Here is a 21493-nt window from a genome sequence, read left to right on the forward strand (position 1 = left end):
CTGTACAATCCCTTCTGAGGTAAACTCAAATCAGATTTGCATATGACTGGCCTCTGAAATGGCATAGACAAGCTGAAAAATGATGGGCTACTTTGTGATCCAGAGACTTTGCACCAAGTGCTGAGAATAAGTCAAGCCCAATGCCATATCTATCTTATTTAGATAGGGGTTTGCCTTGATTTGGGTCCTCTTTTCCTTTACTATGGGACTCAAGCGGTGGCACAGACCAGGTTCACGTTGCATATTAAGAATAGAAACCTATTTTTCCTCTGCCCAAGAAACTCGCACCTTCAGTGGGACAGCACAGCTTTGAAAGACGAAACTATGGTTTGACACTGCTGTACTTTTCAAAGCAGTAATAGAGATGTATTAACAACTGGGTGGGCATCCCTTGGACCCCAGAGCCCAGACTAAAAAATGAAATTAACAGAAGCACTGATTTTTTGCCGCTTCCTACATGGCACACACACAACACACTTACATGCAGCCTATTAACTCCTGTGCCCAAATCAATAATACAACACAGGGGCAAAAGTGTTACCATATGTATACCGGACCACAGTATCAGGCAAATGAGAAAATACTCCCACATATTCAAACAGATGCAAAACGTGATCTCATCGACTTGGTATTACAGTTGTGTATGGCCATTAAAAATCGGTGTGATGTGTACATAATACTACAGTTTGAGGTGTAATTAAACTCTAATTGTGGAAAAAGTGGTGTTAGCAGAACGAGGTACTGGGCCATGCAAAGCAAGCACATATATTACCAAGTTGCGTTTTGTTAGTGGTCAAACTATTCTGTATTAAGCTGAACCTTTGTGCACCCATTTTGAACCCTATAGTTCTAGGTAGACCTTGCTTAGCACATTACTTCAGACTTTCATGTACCCTTCTAGAGAAAGTAACTTTTAAAATTATATGTTGAAATTCACATTGTACAAATTACAATGCTACTTAGAAATATACAAACTATTGTCAACATCTGTCAGTAGACAGAACAATTTGGGAGCCAAATGCAGTCCTGGTAAACATGTTCATACATGACTCATACTGCACTAAGCAAGTCCGTGTGGAGTGAAAGCCCAGGTCTCTACAGGGAGGTTAAATTGACTTTCTCGTCCATGAACATTTAGGGCCAGATGTAAAAAGGCTTTTGCGAGTCGCAAACGGCGAAAAACGCCGTTTGCGAGTCGCAAAAGCCTCTCTGCTACGCGCCTCTGGATACGACTCGCAAAATGCATTTCCGACTCGCAAATAGGAAGGGGTGTTCCCTTCCTATTTGCGACTCGCAATGCTATGCAATTTCATTTGCGAAAGCATGCAGCGTTACTTCCCTAAACCTGATTGGTTATTTCTCTCCATTCCAAGATGCAGGAAGCTGAATTTGAGGGTCCCCTTCACAGGCAACATCTTAGGGGTGCTGCATGCTAGGTGAGGCCACTCCTCCTACCCTTTGTGTGGTTTCCTGCCTTTGCTCCCTTCAAAATTGTGGGTTTTCAAACTGGGAGGCCATCTGCTGATAGAGCAGGCCTGGGGATTGAGTTCCAAGAGAGGTAGCCTTTGAAGCTCACTGCCAGGGCAGTGCACATTCCTAATGGAGGGGGTGTTAGCTCCTCCACCCAGGAAGGGCATTGTTTTACAACCCAGAGAGACAGGGCTCTCCCCCACATTTGTATATTGGCTGTCTGGATGTGGCGGGCTGGCTGGAACCAGTCAGCAACCATGCCAGGATACAAAACTTGTGTACTAAGGCACACCACAATAGGTCTTATAGTCCATTCCTTGATGTGCTGAGTCAATCAAAGTTCAGCGTAAACATATGTAAGTGGCGGAAATTGCATTCATCCAATGCAAAATGGATCCAATAAAACAACAGCCAGTCCAATGAAACAACAGCCAACATGTGTTTTGTCAACATGACTTTTTCAAGGCATAAGTATAAGTATACTCAAATGTTCCAGGAATGCTGTGAAGTTCCCAACATCCAACCAACACTGAAGAACGTGGGTTTGTGGTTGCCAAAGCATGAGATATCATGTAATTTAATTGATAAATGTGACCATGATAAGTCATGTTCTCCCATGTAAGTCCAGCGTAGTGAAAACAGGAATGAAAAAATAGCTAGCTTTGCACGGGGCACATCTAAGGTGACCCTTGGGTAAATTTTATAATAAATCTAGTACTGGTACCATTTAGATTTATCATTCTGAGTTGTTTGATACCAAACAACCCAGGGTGCAGAGTAATAGTAAATGTAGTGTATGGGGGACAGGGCACACAGATAATGTGCCATGTCGAAGTTTGAGTTTTAGTATTGGACCAGGACACTCAGCCTGGTATCTGAATGCATGGCCCTGGAAGGTGGCACAATCTGTGCTGCTTCCCTCAGGTGCTTATCCATGGTACCCCATGCCCTGGGTATTTAAGTACCTTTTACTAGGGACTTTTAGTGGTGCCCAAAGGTTGATAGAAATGGGTTTTTTGGTTGGCAGTCAGGTTACCCTCTGTCCAAGCAAGAACCCTCACTCTAGTCAGGGTAAGTCACACACAATCCAAATTATCCTGCGCCCACCCTCTGGTAGCTTGGCACGAGCAGTCAGGCTTAACTTAGAAGGCAATGTGTAAAGCATTTGTGCAATAAATCATACAATAACATAATATAGCACCACAAAAATACACCACACAGTGTTTAGAAAAATATATAATATTTATCTGGGTATTTGCAGGTCAAAACGATCAAAGATGCAATATGAATTTGTAAAGATATCACTAAAAAGTGATATGAAGTGTCTTAAGTCTTTAAAAAGCAAACAAAGTCTCTTTCAAGCACAAAGTACCTGGTTTGGAGTAGAAAATCTCTGCAGAGGGCCGCAGAAGAGGAGATGCGTGGAAAAATGGCGCCCCTTCAAACACGGACTTGCGTCGTTATTTTTCACATGGGGAGATGTGCGTCATTCTACGGGAGGAAAAATGGTGTGTGCGTCGGTTGCGCCCCTTCACACATGGACTTGTGTCGTTATTTTTCACTTGGGGAAGACGTGCATCGTTTTCCGGCACGCAGACCGTCTCCTTCTATGCATCGCGGGATTACCAGATGTCCCAGGGTCTGTGCGTGGATTCTTCGGCTTGTTTTCCGGCTGCGCGTCGTTCCGGGGGGCTGTGCGTGGAATTTTCTTTCTCACGGCAGGTGTCGCATCGATTTCTCCTCTGGAAGTCGGGCGGCGTTGTCCATGCGAGGCCGTGCGGCGAAGTTCCGGTCGCCCCGTAGGCATTGCGTAGAGCAGCGTCGGCGTGAAGCAATTTTCTCGCCGCGGAGCAAGCTGTGCGTCGAACTTTTCGGCGCACGAAGAGTCCAAATGAGAAAGAGAAGTCTTTTTGGTCCTGAGACTTCAGGGAACAGAAGGCAAGCTCTATCCAAGCCCTTGGAGAGCACTTTTACAGCCAGACAAGAGTTCAGCAAGGCAGCAGGCCAACAGCAAGGCAGCAGTCCTTTGTAGAAAGCAGACAGGTGAGTCCTTTGAGCAGCCAGGCAGTTCTTCTTGGCAGGATGTAGTTTCTGGTTCAGGTTTCTTCTCCAGCAAGTGTCTGAGGAGGTAGGGCAGAGGCCCTGTTTTATACTAAATTGTGCCTTTGAAGTGGTGGTGACTTCAAAGAGTGGCTAAGAAATGCACCTGGTCCCCTTTCAGTTCAATCTTGTCTGCCAGGGTCCCAGTAGGGGGTGTGGCAGTCCTTTGTGTGAGGGCAGGCCCTCTACCCTCCCAGCCCAGGAAGACCCATTCAATATGCAGATGTATGCAAGTGAGGCTGAGTACCCTGTGTTTGGGGTGTGTCTGAGTGAATGCACAAGGAGCTGTCAACTAAACCTAGCCAGACGTAGATTGTAAGGCACAGAACGATTTAAGTGCAAAGAAATGCTCACTTTCTAAAAGTGGCATTTCTAGAATAGTAATATTAAATCCGACTTCACCAGTCAGCAGGATTTTGTATTATCATTCTGGCCATACTAAATATGACCTTGCTGCTCCTTTCAGATCAGCAGCTGCCCCTTCAACAATGTATGAGGGCAACCCCAATGTTAGCCTATGAAGGGAGCAGGCCCCTCAGTACTGTAAAAACGAATTTAGGAGTTTTACACTACCAGGACATATAAACTACACAGGTACATGTCCTGCCTTTTACCCACACAACACCCAGCTCTAGGGGTTACCTATGGCACACATTAGGGGTGACTTATATGTAGAAAAAGGGGAGTTTTAGGCTTGGCAAGTACTTTTAAATGCCAAGTCGAAGTGGCAGTGAAACTGCACACCAGGCCTTGCAATGGCATGCCTGAGACAAGGTTAAGGGGCTACTGAAGTGGGTGGCACAACCAGTGCTGCAGGCCCACTAGTAGCATTTAATCTACAGGCCCTAGGCACATATAGTGCACTCTACCAAGGTCTTACAAGTAAATTAAATAGCCAATCATGGATAAACCAATCAACAGTACAATTTACACAGAGAGCATATGCACTTTAGCACTGGTTAGCAGTGGTAAAGTGCCCAGAGTTCAAAAGCCAACAAGAACAGGTCAGAAAAAATAGGAGGAGGAGGCAAAAGGTTTGGGGATGACTCTGTCAAAAAGCCAGGTCCAACATGACCCCCACCAGCCTAAAGCCAGGGCAGAACAATCACTATCCCGATGTACTTCCCTGTTTGAGGCGATAGAACAAGGACCCAGGCCCACAACAGCAGGGGCATGCTCCAGTTCTTCGCCTTCCTGACTGCAATTGGATCCCTCTGTCTATACTCTCAGGGCCCACTAAGCCAACCCATGGGGAACCTTTCTCCTTACCTGCGGATACCATCTGTGCAGCACCTAACCTTACTCTGCACACAGAAGTATCCCAGGAGCAGGATAGTACCACCAGGATCAACACAGTGGTGTTGCCCACTCTACCCCTGGGGTGTGACACTTGTCCCCTCCCCAGGGATAACTCTGTCCACCCGGACAGCAAGCCACAGTGGTTACTGACAGCTGTCAGGGAGGAGAGCCAGGCCCCAGGCCTCTCAAAGCTCTCCAACCACTGTGGCTGTGGAGAGTGGGGGGCGGTAGCCCCAGGTGCTGGGCTCCCTTTAACCACTCTCCCTTCCACCAGGTCATGGATGACAGCCTGAACCTGGTCCCCCCCTCTGAGGCTCTGTACCCTCCCTCCTGGAGCGGTACCCCCAGAGTACAACATGGTCAGGGTGCTTATAGAAGCCGCCCTGCCCCATTCCTCCACCAGTGTAGGGCTGTTAACCTGCAACTGGCCCTCCAACCTGGGGTCTGTACCTTCAGGTTGGACTAGGGCCCGGGGTGAGGCTTCCCTCCCCATGCACTCCCTTATGGGGTCCAGCACCCTCCAACTAGGAGTAGCCTCCTCAGAAGACAACATGGTAGGGGCACTGTTATCAGTAGCCCCTCACTCCAGGTCCGGGGGGACACCCTGAACCTGGTCTTCCAGTCCAGGGTCTGTACCCTCAGACTGGATAACTGCCTGGCAAACCAGGACTTTCTGGGGGGCACACCTTCCCCCCACCAGGTCAGAGTTTAACCTCTGAACCTGGCTATCCAACCCAGAGTCACCACCCTGAGGTTGAACAATTGCCTGGCGCACCAGGACTTTCTGGGGGGCACACCTACCCTCCACCAGGTCAGAGTTTAACCCCTGAACCTGGCCATCCAACCCAGAGTCACCACCCTGAGGTTGAACCATTGCCTGGCATGCCAGGACTTCCTGGGGGGCACACTCACCCCCCATGAGGGACACACCGTCCCCACAGGCCACACAAGAGTCTGGTTGGCGCTGGTCTCCTGATCTCTGCCCATCCGGCAGAGTCTGGATCTCCCCCAAACCTGAAACGGTTTCACCTGGGTCATTTCTGGGGGGCTCTGCTCTCAGAGCTGACCCCTGACTCTCCAGGACCTCCACTGGGGTCCGCAACCCCCTCTCAACCCTCTGTCTGGACTTCTGCACCCCTTCACTAGGAGTGGTACTGCCAGACACCAGAACTGGTGGGATGCTGGCTACACTCACCCCCCCCAAGTTCTTCTGACACTGCAGGCCTCCCTCAACAGGTGGCCCTACGGTACAGGCTAGGCTTCCCTCCTGGCGTTCCCTCATGGAACCCTCTAGGACCTGGGACCTACCAGGGACACTACAATCCTCTCCCACCTCACTTGGTTGGGAAACACCTAGACCACTCCCTTCAGGAGCACCATCAAATGCCTCTTCAGACTCTCTGGTATTCACCCAGAAGTCTGCCTCCATTGTAAGCTCCCTGGGGTCAGAGAACTCACACTCCACCTGGTGTTGGCGTAGCGCTGAAAAATAAGGACCAGACATATGCTCTCCCGCAATTACATCACTCTGCCCTTTACATGTATTACCCACAGTACCCTTCACCCAACCATCCAGTGACTCAGCCTTGAAAAAGCACTCTACATCACTCTCCTGAGACTGGTGAGACAGTATCTGACTGTCCCTGACACTCAACCCATACTCTTCTGGGATGTCTCCACACTCTATATCCAGGACGTCCACCAGGGGGTACCCTTTTCCCTGTCACTCTCTTCTAGAGCCAGTAAAGTGTCCCTCCCCCCAGCAGGAATATGACTCCCTGTGCCAGTTCCCCAATCCTTCTCAAGGACCCTGGGCATAACGGGAACTACCTCATACTCTTGAACCACCTGGGGTGTGTCAACTCCCTTCTTCAAGTTGGGCACCACATCTCTGGGCGTGTGCCCTTCTTCAGCAGTACTGGATTCAAGATTTTTGCTGCCACCATCTGAACTGGACTCAGCCCTTCGGGCTTCCAGTTTCAGCTCTTCACAGCTCAGTTCCTGAGCTGCAATCCTTTCTTTTTCCAGGGCTAAGGCTCTTGCTGCCTCAGCCCTTTCAATAAAGTAATCTAGCTCCTCTCTCCACCGCTCTGCCTCTAGGAGCCATTCATTTTTCACTGGTTCTCTTTCCTCATCAGAGTAGTCTTCCTCCTCATCTGAGTAGTCTTCCTCCTCATCTGAGCAGTCCTCCTCCTCATCTGAGGAGTCCTTAGTCATTTGGTTTTTTGCTGCCTCTTCCTCTGCCCATCTTTCTTCCCCCCAGGTTATGTAGGTATCTAGCAGTTCCATCTTAGTAGATCTCCTTGACATAGGAAGTCCCCATTTTCTGCAAAGCCTCCTTAGGTCAGCCTTAGTGAGGGATTCAGTAGGCACAAAGAATGACACACAGTAGATACCCATTCTCAATCTGATAAGGTATCACAGGCAAAAGACAAAATCCAAAGTCCAAAATATCAATAATATATCCAGGAGGACATCAGAGAACCAAAAGCAAAAAGATGAAAAATCAAGTTGACCTTCAACTGTGGGTAGGTAGTGAAATACTTTTCTACTGTATGTCACTGCACAAATACAAGTCCTATCCTCACCGCTGATCACCAATGTTAGAAACTGGGTTTTTCGTTGGCAGTCAGGTTACCCTCTGTCCAAGCAAGAACCCTCACTCTAGTCTAGGGTAAGTCACACACAATCCAAATTATCCTGTGCCCACCCTCTGGTAGCTTGGCACAAGCAGTCAGGCTTAACTTAGAAGGCAATGTGTAAAGCATTTGTGCAATAAATCATACAATAACATAATATAGCAATACAAAAATACACCACACAGTGTTTAGAAAAATATATAATATTTATCTGGGTATTTGCAGGTCAAAACAATCAAAGATGCAATATGAATTTGTAAAGATATCACTAAAAAGTGATATGAAGTGTCTTAAGTCTTTAAAAAGCAAAGTATCTTTCAAGCACAAAGTACCTGGTTTGGAGTGGAAAATCTCCGCAGAGGGCCGCAGAAGAGGAGATGCATGGAAAAATGGTGTGTGCGTCTGTTACGCCCCTTCACACACGGACTTGCGTTGTTATTTTGCATGCGGGGAGACCTCCGTCGTTCTATGGGAGGAAAAATGTTGTGTGAGTCGGCTGCGCCCCTTCACACTGTACAATTTACACAGAGAGCATATGCACTTTAGCACTGGTTAGCAGTGCCCAGAGTTCAAAAGCCAACAAGAACAGGTCAGAACAAATAGGAGGAAGGAGGCAAAAAGTTTGGGGATGACCCTCTCAAAAAGCCAGGTCCAACAAAGGTCTATCTGATTACTTTTACAATATTTTAGGGAAAGAACACTGGCACTGGGAACCTGGTTAGCAGGATCCCAGTGCACTCCAGTCCAAGGTGCATCCAGAAAACAGGCAAACAGTGTGGGGTACTGCAACAGTGTGTGTGTGTGTTGGAAGTAGTGCCAGTGTAATCAATTGTACTGTACCTCACTGGTATGAATAGTGTTCTCTTAAGGTGCCTGTATATTGGCCAGAAATCTGTACCTTACACCAGCAACTTAGCTCAGAGAAATTCCTAGAGCTCTCCAAATACCCCTTTATTGCTTATACCATTATGCACAACATACACCTATATTCAATAACACTGACAGAGCTTTCAGGTGGTACATCTGTCTGGACTTGCAACCAACACAGCTTTCCTTTTTCAGGAGCATATGCAGAGCTCTCAAAATTCGCTAGTGTAGACTGATCTCGTAGCATAAATGTGTGCACATCTTTCCTGGTGTGCGTACATTTTGAAAAATGCACAATTGTTTTCACCAAGCAAATTGGTAAATGTTTAATAAATCACAGAGTATTCATGTTTTAAAATAAAGATTTTTTATTAGGAACTCAATCAGCAACGCTGGAAAGGGGGGGACTGGTATACTGTATTTGTCATTAAATCTGAGATGAAAGATGTCTCAGATTTGCCTGATAAAAATATGTTAGCTTCATGTATGCCTGCTTGATTTGAGCAGATGCCATAGGTTTACCAGAGTTGCCAGGAATCAGTTTACCTACTGGGAGGGTCGACGCCAGGCTATATTGACACCTCACCTCGGAACCCTAAGACTGGATCATTGTCAAAAGTGGAATATTGCGATAAGCTGATTACCAAAAATGCAATATTTTAGCTTCCAACAGTTTCACACTCCCACAAATGTACATAGTACTGTACATAGTACTGTACATAGTAATGTACACGTGGTTAACAAACATGTCAGACGATAGCACGGCTGGAAAACTTAGGGGTGCAGCTGTGTGTGGAAAACAAATACATTTGAAAATGTCCAAAAAGGCCTCTTTTTGTGTACAGAGAGATCGTCTTTTGACTGATATTCCCTGTGATTATTTCCAGCCAACATTAGCATTCTTCACATATTTCTTTTCATTCTACTGCTGCCTTCTCTCACTAACATACTCTGGAAATCAGCCATGCCAATCATCTAACACTCTGCCCTCATTTCAAAGTTACTCCTGCAGCTCAAATTACACTCTACCCCTCTTAATTTTACTCCTGCTGCTTCTGTTTCCCGGGATGTAAATCCTTTGGATTCTATCTCCGATTACTCACTTGAATATTGGTCCTGCTGTTTCTATCACACTGTCCTCCACCACAGTGCAGCCCTGCTGTTCTTATCATAAATTGTGCACTTCTCAGAGCTTCAGATATCATTTATTCTGAAATAAGCACAGTTTGAGCCACTACTTGCTTATTAGACCTGCGGAACGGCTGTTTTAACTCTCCGAGCACTACATACGATGAACCACATCCGCTGCCAGCGCCTCTCTGTCATATGTTTCATTTGCCAGATGTCAGGATGGCTGAGTGGTTGTAGCTTCTGTCTGCAATCAAGGATGTAAAAGAAAACTGCAGCAGTCTAATGAACAGGGAAATGCGGTTCTAGTATTAGAAAATAGTGCTTTATTTCAGTAGTAAGGCAAGTGGCTATACAGCAATGCATAGGTCTTACCATGTCAACCTATCACCGACATAGTAATATAACCTGTGCAGCAACGGAACACATTCAAAGCAAACCCTACAGTCACTGTAGCCACCGATGAGCGAAATGTGATCGATCAAGGATTTTTTTTTGGTGCTTAGGTCAAGAATACCTATATCTTATACTCCAGGAAACGGGCCGTTTCGAGGTTTTGATGTTGACGACAAGTGTATTGACTACAATAAGCATGCGAACGTGTGTTGAAGTGGTAAATTTCAATCTTTGCTCAAAACTCTGTACACACAAGGATAGGGAATGTAAGTTTTGCAGTAAACATATCATCCCACAATTTTCATATGATGAATTCTGGCAGATCAAACCTGTCCAAATTTATTCGGAGAATTACATGAAGTAAAATATGATACAGTGCAGAACACACCAATACTATTCCTTATTTTCGAGATGGAAACTCAGAATAGGAGTTATTTACCCTACCTGGTAAATTTTGCACCTTAAATTATCAGGGCCTGATTCAGAAAGGTAAGTTAGACCTTTGTGCAGGTTTACAATTTGTAGTGAGTTTACCTTTGGTATTCATCACAAACTCCAAGTGTAAACTTTTTATAGAAGAGTAAGTTAGAAGTCTCCACCTGCAGAGTAATGCAATTGACGTTCTCATGTGGGGGTGGGCAATCCCCTCCACCCCCCAACGCTCCTCTTACTCTTCCCTAAAGCCATCCCTTTTATCCCGTTTAGCAGTAAATCTGCCCCTTTTCCCACCCACTCCCCTGTGATCATCCCACTTTTGCTACTTAAACCCAGCCACAAATACTCATCCTTTCCCTTCCTAGCTTACAACGTTTAAAATATGTCCTAACGGTACACATACTGCCCTTTCGACCATTAATGAAATGCTCCTGTGGTCAACATATAAACTGGTTCTCTAAAGAAAGAACTTTACGTCTCAGGCATTATAGTCCAGTGATACTCTAAATTAATACTCAGCTGCGGATTACTGTGTCAGCAAAACGCCTTTTGAAGGCTCAAAGTTTCATTGCGTGGGAAGGGGGGTGGGGGGGTGGAGTTTGTAAAATATCAGATCGCATGCTGTTCCGAGACTCCTTCTATCAGTCCAGTTTTTTCCTCGATTGTCTCATGGTGCCGGATGAACTGAAGACGTTGCATTCACAAAATCATTACAGGTTACTTTTTGAATAGAAAGTCCCAATTTGCAAGGCACAAACGTTTATTGAGATTTGTAATTCCCATTATGAATCGAAATACACACGCTGAGAAGCTTTGCAAGTTGCAGAAGTAAAGGAGTCGGTAAATTGTCCGAGTTGCTAATGTTGCCTCCCAGGTTTCTTTACAATCGAATGGTTTATGGCTGTTTATGTGTTGGCAAAGCATGGAATGAGCAATGACTGCAGAGACTGCAGGGTACCGGTCATAACTTGGCAAAGAATGAGTTATACATTTGTAACAGTTTACACTTTGCATGTGGAATCTACAGTCGTCTGGAGGAAAAGATACTAGTCCATCAGACTACTGCCTGCTCTTTTCAATGTCAACTTAATAATGGCGATTTTTGTGGCGTTGAGGCATCTGGTTTCGAGTTGCTAATGTTTTTCCATTTTAATTTCTGAGATTCAGGATACATTTATGTACAAAGGTTTGGCCTAGTGCAGCGTTGCAAGCCTTTTTGCTGCACTGCCCTGCTGCAAAAGAAAAGGGCAGGAATGCATGATATCTACAAGATAGACACATTCTTGTCCTTGTCCTCTGCGCTGGTGCACAAATTGCTGCACAAATTGCTGCCGTGCACCATGGTGCAAGGATACCTGCACTGCAGGGGTGATTGCTTTTGTACAGGAAAGGAAACCTTCAGGCACAAAAACAATCACAAGAGACATTTTCCTCCTTCTATGTGTGCTGCAGAATGCAGTCTGCCAAACTCAAGGTCGGTCTGCCTGATTTTGTTTGGGGAAGACAGCAGGTTTTACACTGAAGGAGTGAAATTTTAACTAATTGCATAAAATGTCCTGAGGCAGTAGGTGCCACGGTAAGTAAGCTAGCTGACCATCTGGCCCAGTTTCGAGTTTAAGATTTTTAGAGTGGATGGTAAGATGCATTTTTCTACTGTCTGTCACCCCAGATATATCCTAGTTGAGATGAACAGTAAAATAAGAGCAAGAATTTGCAAAGTCAAAGGGTTTTGGCTATGCAAGATCCATTATCTTTGCAAATGTTTTTTAGCCATATTTTACAGCAGCCTGGGTGCTATGCAACATGACTGAAAGTAAACAAAATAATGCTATGATGTGTTCAATGGTGGCCGCATCATAGCACTTTTTTTTGCTCTCAGCCATATTGCCAACATGGTTACAAAAATTGACAAAGCCAAACAATTCTCCTGTATGTGAGAGCTATTGGGCTTTGTCAATGTTATTTGCTTTTGTGGAGTGATGGGACAGGGTTGAAGGGGGCAAGATGGAGCTGCAACATGATGGATGTCGGGCTGACAAATCAACACCAGGGAGGGAGGTGGTGGCAAGAACACAGATGGCAGGAGGAGGGAGGGGCCAAAAGGGAGTAAGCTAAATTTGGAGTGCAGAATGGGGGCAAAAAACAATAGAGAGTGTGAAGAAGACATAATGACCAAGCAATACCAGAGGTGGTGGGGGTTAGGGCAAGACAGCAGGAAAAGGGAGGGAGACGGGAGGAAACAGGCAAAACAGTGGGGACAAAAAGAACGTACCCTAGAGTGCAAAAAAAAAAGTTTTAAAAAAAGTACCTGTAGAAGCACCCAGCCAGGAAAAGGATAATAACTGCAGATAGGAACCTTCAGTTACCACATGCTCTTTGGCAGGGACAAACACCAAAGATGAAGTGAAAACATGAGGAAAGGAATGACCAATGAGAAGCATGGAAACTAGAGTGACATCTAAGCCAACCAATGGTAACTGATGAGCATGACTATAAGCCTTCTTTATTATTTTTTGTTTGTTAGTTTACAAAAGATTTTGCAATGTTAGTACATGCACTATCTCAGATGAAACCTAAAATGGCCCATCACAATGGGAGGAATCTGGTAGGGGGCATTACATTTTTTTTTATATTTTTAAAACAAACTCCCACTTTGCCAGTTTATTTTTTGATTAAAAAAAACAAAACTTTGAAAAAGTTATGTTCATCAAAGGTATCCATTAAACGTTGAGATGATCCACCACAACTTTGGTTTCTGCTAACATATAGAGATGCCTGCTAGGTTGATGAATATTCTCTAAATTTGCGAGCAGAATAAAGCTAGTAAAGTCCCTATCCACACTGTGGCCCTCATTCTGACCTTGGCGGTCTTTTCGCAAGACCGCCGAGTTACCACCACGGTGAAGACCGCCGACCGCGGCGGTATGCCGCTGTGCGTATTCCGACCGCTGGGAGCGTTCCGCCGGGAAACCGCCAGCAGCCACACTGGCGGTCGGCGGGAAAGTGGAGACTGGTCAACCTCCACCGCCACGCCAGCAGAACACCGCCCACAGAATTACGACCCACATATCTGTGTGGTGGTCTTCTGTTGGCGGTGTTCTGTTGGCGGTCACCTCCCCATGGCTCCCGTCGCCTCCCGGAGGACCAACGCACAAGGTAAGTTGATCGTCCGTTAGGGGAGGGGGTGGGGGGGTGTTGTGTGATGTGTGCGTGCATGGGGGTGTGCGTGTGAGTGTGTAGAGGGGGTGTGTGAGTGCGTGTATGCGGGCGGGGGTGCTGCTGTGTCTATGGGTAATGTGTGCAGTTCGGCGGGTGCGCATGTCTGCATGTATGTGTGCGGGTATGTGTCCCCGTTGTGTATGTGTGTGTGTAGGGGGTGTGTGCATGTCGGGGTGCATGTATGTGCATGTCGGGGGTGGGGGTGGGGAGGGGGTTCGTACCACCTCTGGGTGGTGGCAGGGGGGTGGAGGGTGTGGGGGGAGTACTCGTGGGGGTAGTGGGGGGTGAGGGAGACCCCTATCAGTGCCAGGGAAGGAATTCCCTGGCCCCGATAGTGCCTACTGCCATGGTTCGCATGGCGGTTCCCGACCGCCAGAAACCGCGGCGGTAAGCAGGGTCATGATACCGTTGGCGGTCTTGGGACGACCGCCGGGCCGGAGTGCGCAAACTCCAGCCCGGCGGTCATGACCGCCGTGGCGGTCGGAGTGGGGAAGTGGCAGTCGATCGCGGCGGTGACCGCCGCGGTCAGAATGCCATTTTTTTGACCGCTGGTCTGTTCGCGGTCCGACCGCCGCCTCTCCGCCGACCGCCCAGGTCAGAATGAGGGCCTGTGTGTCTTTACCTCATTTGCTGAAAGCTAAATCAGACTCCCTGTCTAGGGTGCCACAGTGGTTGAAAAACAATGGTTTGGAATGCTACCCCAAATGAATGCTTGAACTTAGACTATTTGCAAGTATTCATCCCATCATCCTTTGAGTGTTTGGTTACCATAGTATTCCTGGAAACCTGAGACTGGCATAGCTTTCCAAGTCTACTACTTTCAATGTTTGAATTCTAAAACACTGTACATTTACTATGGCACTTGTTGAAGCAGATATGCTAATTAAGAAAATTATTAATGATGAATATGTGTTTACTAATGAAAAATGTGTAGAGAAATTAATTATAGAGAAAATAATGTGCAAGTTTGAAAATGTGCCCTTGGGGTGTGATCACCATGTGTACTAAAATGACTGAAAACGTCCAAAATAATGAAAAATATAAGGAAAATGTAATATGTCATAATGAGATGTATAACCTTTGTTTTCCATTAATTTGTAGAGTGAAGTTAGCTGAACTAAGGGTCTAGTCTCCTTAGGCCTCGCACACTGAGGGCAGAAAACACTAACCGCGTTTCCTCCTAGGCTGCTGTGGATTTAGCCTTGACCCACTCAATGTTAAAGCCGCTTAGCTAGAACATTCTGCAATGCACCGGCGGACAGGAGATGATGAAGACTATTTGATACAATTATGTGTAGAGTAGGCTAAATGTACTTTCCCAGTACTTGAACAATGGAGCTACTGACTGAAGAGGAGCATGCAACAATTTTGATACCTGAAGGGACGGAAGATGAGGACATCATATGGAAAACCAATCCGCTTCTTGTGAACCGAGACATATATAAAATTAGTAGAGTCGGTAAACAAAAACTATAGGTTAAAGTCATATCTGCCGACTGACTGACCAAATAGCAATTAGGGGTATGGACTGAGAGACCCTAATAAAAAGTTATGACAAGAGGTAAGAAGAGAGAGCTGCGGGGAGAAAATTGATGACGTCAGGAGACGCTGTCCGATGTGCTGATATTGGACTCATGTTCCGTGAGTCTGATCTGTAGCGGACTACTTGGTGACCTGAAGTTGAAGACTGACTTGTTGCTGATCCATCCTGGATAGGTAGTTATGAAAATGTGACTGACAAATTTTATGCCTTTTCTTCTAGGTACCAACTGCGTTGATTATAGATATTCTTACTTAGATAGATTTTTCCAAATTAATGTCTTCTCTAAAAGGTTTTTCGCATGAAGTCCCACATGTTGATGCTAATCTGGGATAGGTAGGCTGTTAAGGGTGATGCTGATGGTGACAATTGACTGACAGACTCAATTGCTGAACTTCACTATTAATGCTGATATTTGTAGCTTATGGAATTGCATTTTCACAAATGTTTTTCTAAAGTGATGATGTATTAATAATAAACTGAATAAAGCTTGAATAAGGGATGATTTAGAATTGTAAGCAATAGGGGAATACAAAATGTTAACCCTTACTGAGTTGTGGTTATTGATGAGTAGATGGTTTTAGCTGTTTTCTATAGAATGTTTTCTTAATTATTGATGTTGATACTGGTACATAGTCACTGCATGACTAGGATGCTCAATGTAATTCAAAAGGTTAATCGACCTATACGCGTCCCCTTGTAAGTTTACTTACTAAGGACCAGGCGCGCTGACAGTTTTTAGTAGCAGCTTGATGGTTAGTTTCCTTGGAGAACTAGTTATGTGGTGATCATTGGATATGGTAGTAGTTTAAGTTAGGGTTAGTTGTTCGTATTTTATGAGATTTGAATTTTGTTTTTCTGAAATGGAAATTGTAGCAAAGATGATGTCCCCTTAAAGCCCAGAAATGACCTTCCCAGATCGTGGATCCCGCTAGTAAGGTTGGGTATGTCCTTGTTGCGCTTGCACAGACTTAAAGCAAATTGCAGGTGAATTGTGATGTATGTGAGGTAAAATATGGAGTCTGCGTACTCCAATTGAGCTTAGTAGGAGTTTGCATACTCCAAAGTATGAGAGTAGGGAAGTTGTCGAACTTCACTTGTGTGTGGCGCTTTGTGCTAATAAATTATGCACATGGTTTTTGATAAGGTACGGACCCTGCGTGGTCTAAGACTCTGGAGTACATTGGCAAGTGTAGGAGACACTTGGTTATATGTTGTATCTGTCTGGTTTAGTAGGTTGATCGGGCGTGGTCAACAAGTCGGTGTGTGAGTTAACTGAGCAAATGAAAATTTCAACTGAGATTTGGCAAGACCTGTGTGCACCAGGACAGACCCACTGATCAGTTGAGAGTAAAATTTGTGGGTTGAAATTTGCTTGTGAATGTGGGAGACTGAGAAAGAGGAATAGCTACATGAGCGAAGGAGTCATTAGTGAAAATCCGTAAGATCTCTGAAGCGATTGTGTCCCGTTCCTGTAGTAAAAAAGCAGGTTTATTTTTTTATTTTTTTAATTCGGTCTAAAATTTAGACCATTAAAAAGCATAAAAACATGTCATACATCCAAAGAAAGACAGAAATACAGTTGATACACTCCTTATCCAATAGCCCAAATGTTAAATGATACTCATTAATTAATGGCTCCTGGCTTTTTGGATACCATCTACCGGGGAAGTTTAAAAGAGAAACTGATGGTATACTGAATCTTTTCTAGTATTACCTATAAAAACTGATCTAATGCAAATTGTACATAACCAGCAGTTCATTGTCCTCCATAAAATATTTCATACTTATAAAAAGATTTAAAAACGAGACATTTAAAAGGGTGCCATAAAATTAACCTCAATTTTTGAAGTAAAATATTCATAAGAAAAGGATCATACCGTTTACAAAGGGCTATTTACAAAGCTACTAAGAATTAGGTAAATAAAAAAAAAACAATAAAAAACACAAACACCGGTAAAATCTAATATCATAGGTGAACCGACACAAATAATCAGATTTAGGTTCTCTAATCGTCTAAAATCCTCGTCCACTGGCTGCTGGTCCTCTCCACAGTCATTAGACTAAGATCTGAGATAGTCTTGCTACAAATTGTCCATGCTGCTGACAAATATTTGGAGACAGACCCTACTATCAACGTGGAAGTATCATATTTACATAGTCTATAAGCAGCGGTTCGATCATGTAGTAGCAGTACCTTTCAGAAAGGAATAATCCACTTTCCTCTAGGGCATTTTTACAAGGGGCAGAAAAATAAAACATGCTCAGCAGTTTCCTGACATAAATGGCAGTTTATGCATTTGTCAGATATGGGACTATTGGTCGACCAACGGGCCGTATAGCTGTTGGTTGCTAGTGTTCCATATCTGAACTGAAGAAATAAGACTCGGGCACGTGCTGGTATGGGGAGATCCAAAACAATTTCGGGCCGGGGTTCATGCTTAACCAGCAGAAACTCTGCTGTCAGCTGACCTAGCGCATTTCGGTAAAAAAACTCATCATAAATTGTTCCCCAATATCGCTCTGTGATCAACAATCTAGCGTTCACAGGGATCATCTCAGGATTCTCCCAATAATGGGGAAAGCCCAGCTTAACCCAGGCTGATTTCATCTCCCTCAACCAACGGACTTTATCCCATCCCTGGTGGCATAAGATCTTTGATTGCTATCCTGAAGGGCTCAAGTTCTTTAGTTTTCCATAATCGAACCCAATATAGAAGTGGCCTTAAACTTGCAGTATCTTTGATGCTATTTATACCCAGGTCAAAACTTAGGGGGATCATAGGTGTGCCCTTCCCTAGTCTAGATATGTGTCTGAAAAAATTGTTTTCTTTGGATTGGAGAATATCCGATTGTCTATGAAAACCCCAAAGTTCTGCTCCGTACAGGGCAGCAGCACGGATTTGGACTTTATAAATTTCAGAGATAGGGATCAGAGGGGGGCTTGCTACAGTACTAGCCTTTCGTTCTAGCACTCCGCCTCTTTGGCTGATAACAAGTGCCCCTTTTCTTATGGCTGCATCCCAAGTACCCTTGTCCGATAATCTAATGCCCAGGTAATTGTACTCCGTTACCCTCTCCAAAAGGACTGAGGCGGTGATTCTAACCGCGGCGGGCGGTGGTCGCCGCCCGCCATGCGGTTACCGCCAAATGACCGCACCGCGGTCACAAGACCGCGGTGGCCATTCTGGCTTTCCCGCTGTGCTGGCGGGCGACCGCCAAAAGGCCGCCCGCCAGCACAGCGGGAAAGACCCAGCAACGATGAAGCCGGCTCCGAATGGAGCCGGCGGAGTTGCTGGAGTGCGACGGGTGCAGTAGCACCCGTCGCGAATTTCAGTGTCTGCTAGGCAGACACTGAAATTCTTTTTGGGGCCCTCTTACGGGGGCCCCTGCAGTGCCCATGCCACTGGCATGGGCACTGCAGGGGCCCCCAGGGGCCCCGCGGCACCCCCTACTGCCATCCTGTTCCTGGCGGGAGACCCGCCAGGAACAGGATGGCGGTAGGGGGTGTCAGAATCCATGGAGGATTCTCAAGGGCAGCGGAAAGTCGGCGGTACACCGCCGACTTTCCGTTTCTGGCCGCGGCTGAACCGCCGCGGTCAGAATGCCCAGCGGTGCACCGCCAGCCTGTTGGCGGTGCTACCGCGGTAATTCGCCCTGGCGGTTTTTACCGCCAGGGTTAGAATGACCCCCTGAATCCATTACTATATTTGCTTTTATCTTCTTTTTCGAGGTGCTATATACCATGAGTTTTGTTTTCTTGGCATTGATATCCAGCCCATAATCTCTACAAAATACACAAAACTGATTAACCAAATTTTGGATTCCCATAGAGGTTTAGGCCAGCAGGATAGTGTCATCCGCATAAAGCAGGCATGGCACTTTATTCCCGGCCAACTTAGGAGAATCGTTAGTACAGTTTTCTAGGTAATTAATGCAATTATTTATATATAGGAGGAAGAGGGTAAGGGCTAGGACACAACCCTGTCTGACTCCTCTTTCAATGGCGACTGGATCTGTTAAATCGCCCTCCTTACCACTCCTGATTTGTGCGTAGGTGTTCTCGTGTAGTCGGACCATAAGTTTCAGAAGACCAATGGGGATGCCCATATCGGCTAATGTCAGCCATAGCTGGTTCCTGGGGACCAGATCGAAAGCGGCTCTAAGGTCAATGAAGACAACAAACAGGTTGCCCCCTCCTACTTCCACAGTCTTCCATTTGATTGTTAAAAATCTTAGAATTTGGTCTTTGGTACTGGCTGCTGGCCTAAACCCTGCTTGTAAATTGGAGATGGCATTAGTTTCTAAGATCCATTCTTCAAGATGAAACAGGATTTGCTTTGCAAAAAATGTTTGGAAATTGTCAAGTAAGGAAATTGGACGATAATTGGCAGGGTCAGAGGGACTGCCTTTTTTAAAAATAGGAACTATCTCTGCTCCCTTCCAGGAGCTCGGTACAGGCGCTCCTGCAGCAACTGCACTAGAAACCAAGTTCAGGTATGAGGCCCATATATCCGGATTTGACTTGTACTGGTCACCTGGAATTTTATAGAGACCTGGGGCCTTTCCCCATTTCAGTGAAACAATTGTAGCCTTAGTTTCTGCAAGAGTGAATTGGATTGGGGGGGCCTCAAAGGTAATAATATGATTCAGTTCCCCGTAGTAACATCTGTGGGCCCTGAGTATAATCGGCTGAAGTGATCTGTCCACTCTATGGGGAGTATTGAGGCACCAGGCAGACGGCTAGGTTCCCCACTGGCGTCAACCACCAGTTTCCAGAATCTCGAGGTATCATTAGCTTTTGCAGACTGCAGAAGGGAAACCCATCTAGACTCATCCCATCCCCTGCGGGCCCTGCCAAGTACCTGTTTATAATTTTTCCTTGCTTGCCTTATTGATTCTGGCTGACCCCCTCTTAGAACTCTGAGTAGTTTGTGCTGTGCTTCCCTGCATGCGGCACTAAACCACCTTGCATTACACTTCTTTTTAGATTTACTGGCAATCTCTTTTGTAAAAAGGTGTTTTAGGGACTTAAATAATTGAGTATGGGCTACTAAGAGCCCTTCGCCATCATCTAAAAGCAGGGACATGCACTCCATTTGATCAGCCAACAGGCTATAAAAAGATGTCATAGGACCTAAGTCGGCGTTCACAGATTCCCATTTGACATTACGTCTGTTGTTTGTCAAAGCAAGCTGTTGTTCATAGATCTTAGGACAAGGGGCTTCAAGTAGAGATAGTAAACCCCTGACCAATAGGATCAATGGGTCTTGATCGCTTTCCTCGTGTTCTAAAATCTTCATGTCAACCATATGACCCCACAGCCGAATGTCAAGCAATATATAATCTATCTTCTGGGCTCCACGCCTGAATGTAGGGTGAAGATCAACATCCGAGCGGGAACGACCGTTACAGGCCCGGAGACCGTGTGCCAGTGTAATGTCCACGACTTGGTGTGTTAATCTGTTCATTTTCGGTCTTTTGCTTGACACCAATTGGGGAATGCCCCAATATGCGTCCTCTTCTTTATATAGTTCCTGGGCCAGCGAGTAGGGCTCAAAGGTAACATTAAAATCCCCTGCAATAAGAATATGATGGGAAGAGGTTTTGCAGGAGAGAAAACTGTCCAAAATAATCAAAGCGTCTGACTCGTATTTGCTGCCCGAGCTCCTATTGTAGATGTTAATTATTAGGAGCGGTTTCTCCTTAAGGGAAGGTATGATTAAACCCATCAGATCGGGACAGCCCATGTCTACTGCTTCAACCCGGCATTTGAGGGAACTGCTGAGCCATACGAGCAGCCCGCCTGATGGTCTCCTGGAGGTCACCTTGGATGCTGGGCCCCAGTAACTTTTGAAGCCAATTCTATATTTAGGCTCCAATGCCCACGTTTCTTGAAAAAGGCATATTTTGTGGTCGTCTATAAATTTGCCCCATTCTGGGATACCCATTTTATTCTCCAGCCCTGCGATGTTCCAGCTAAGAACTGTGTCTGAACCATCAGTTCTGCCTTGTGTGAATTTGGTCGTCAAACGCCCTCTAGCGAGTGAAGTGCCATGGGGAGATTTCGTGCCCCTTTCAATCGTATCTAGACTAGCCTTGGTTAGAGTTTCCGCAACATTATCTCCCGAGATGTCACTCACCCCACTTAAGGCGGGGCCTAGCATGATCAGTTCAGGTACCCGTACCGATTGAGTAGACCCACAGTTATTGGAGCCTATTGATTCCGGGGCTGGGTTACTCTCATGGGCCTCACCCTCCTTACTAACTCCCAGGTACAGATCTCCCTACTCTGACCACAGAGGGAAGGAGGGAGGCTATTTTCCGACCTAGAAATGTCTATCTTGGCTGGTGAAGAGATTGATGTGGGATCTCTGGTATCTACAATAAAAGTCTGGTC

The sequence above is a fragment of the Pleurodeles waltl genome, chromosome 1_2, assembly GCF_031143425.1.
Source record: "Pleurodeles waltl isolate 20211129_DDA chromosome 1_2, aPleWal1.hap1.20221129, whole genome shotgun sequence".
In the NCBI taxonomy this organism is placed as follows: domain Eukaryota; kingdom Metazoa; phylum Chordata; class Amphibia; order Caudata; family Salamandridae; genus Pleurodeles; species Pleurodeles waltl.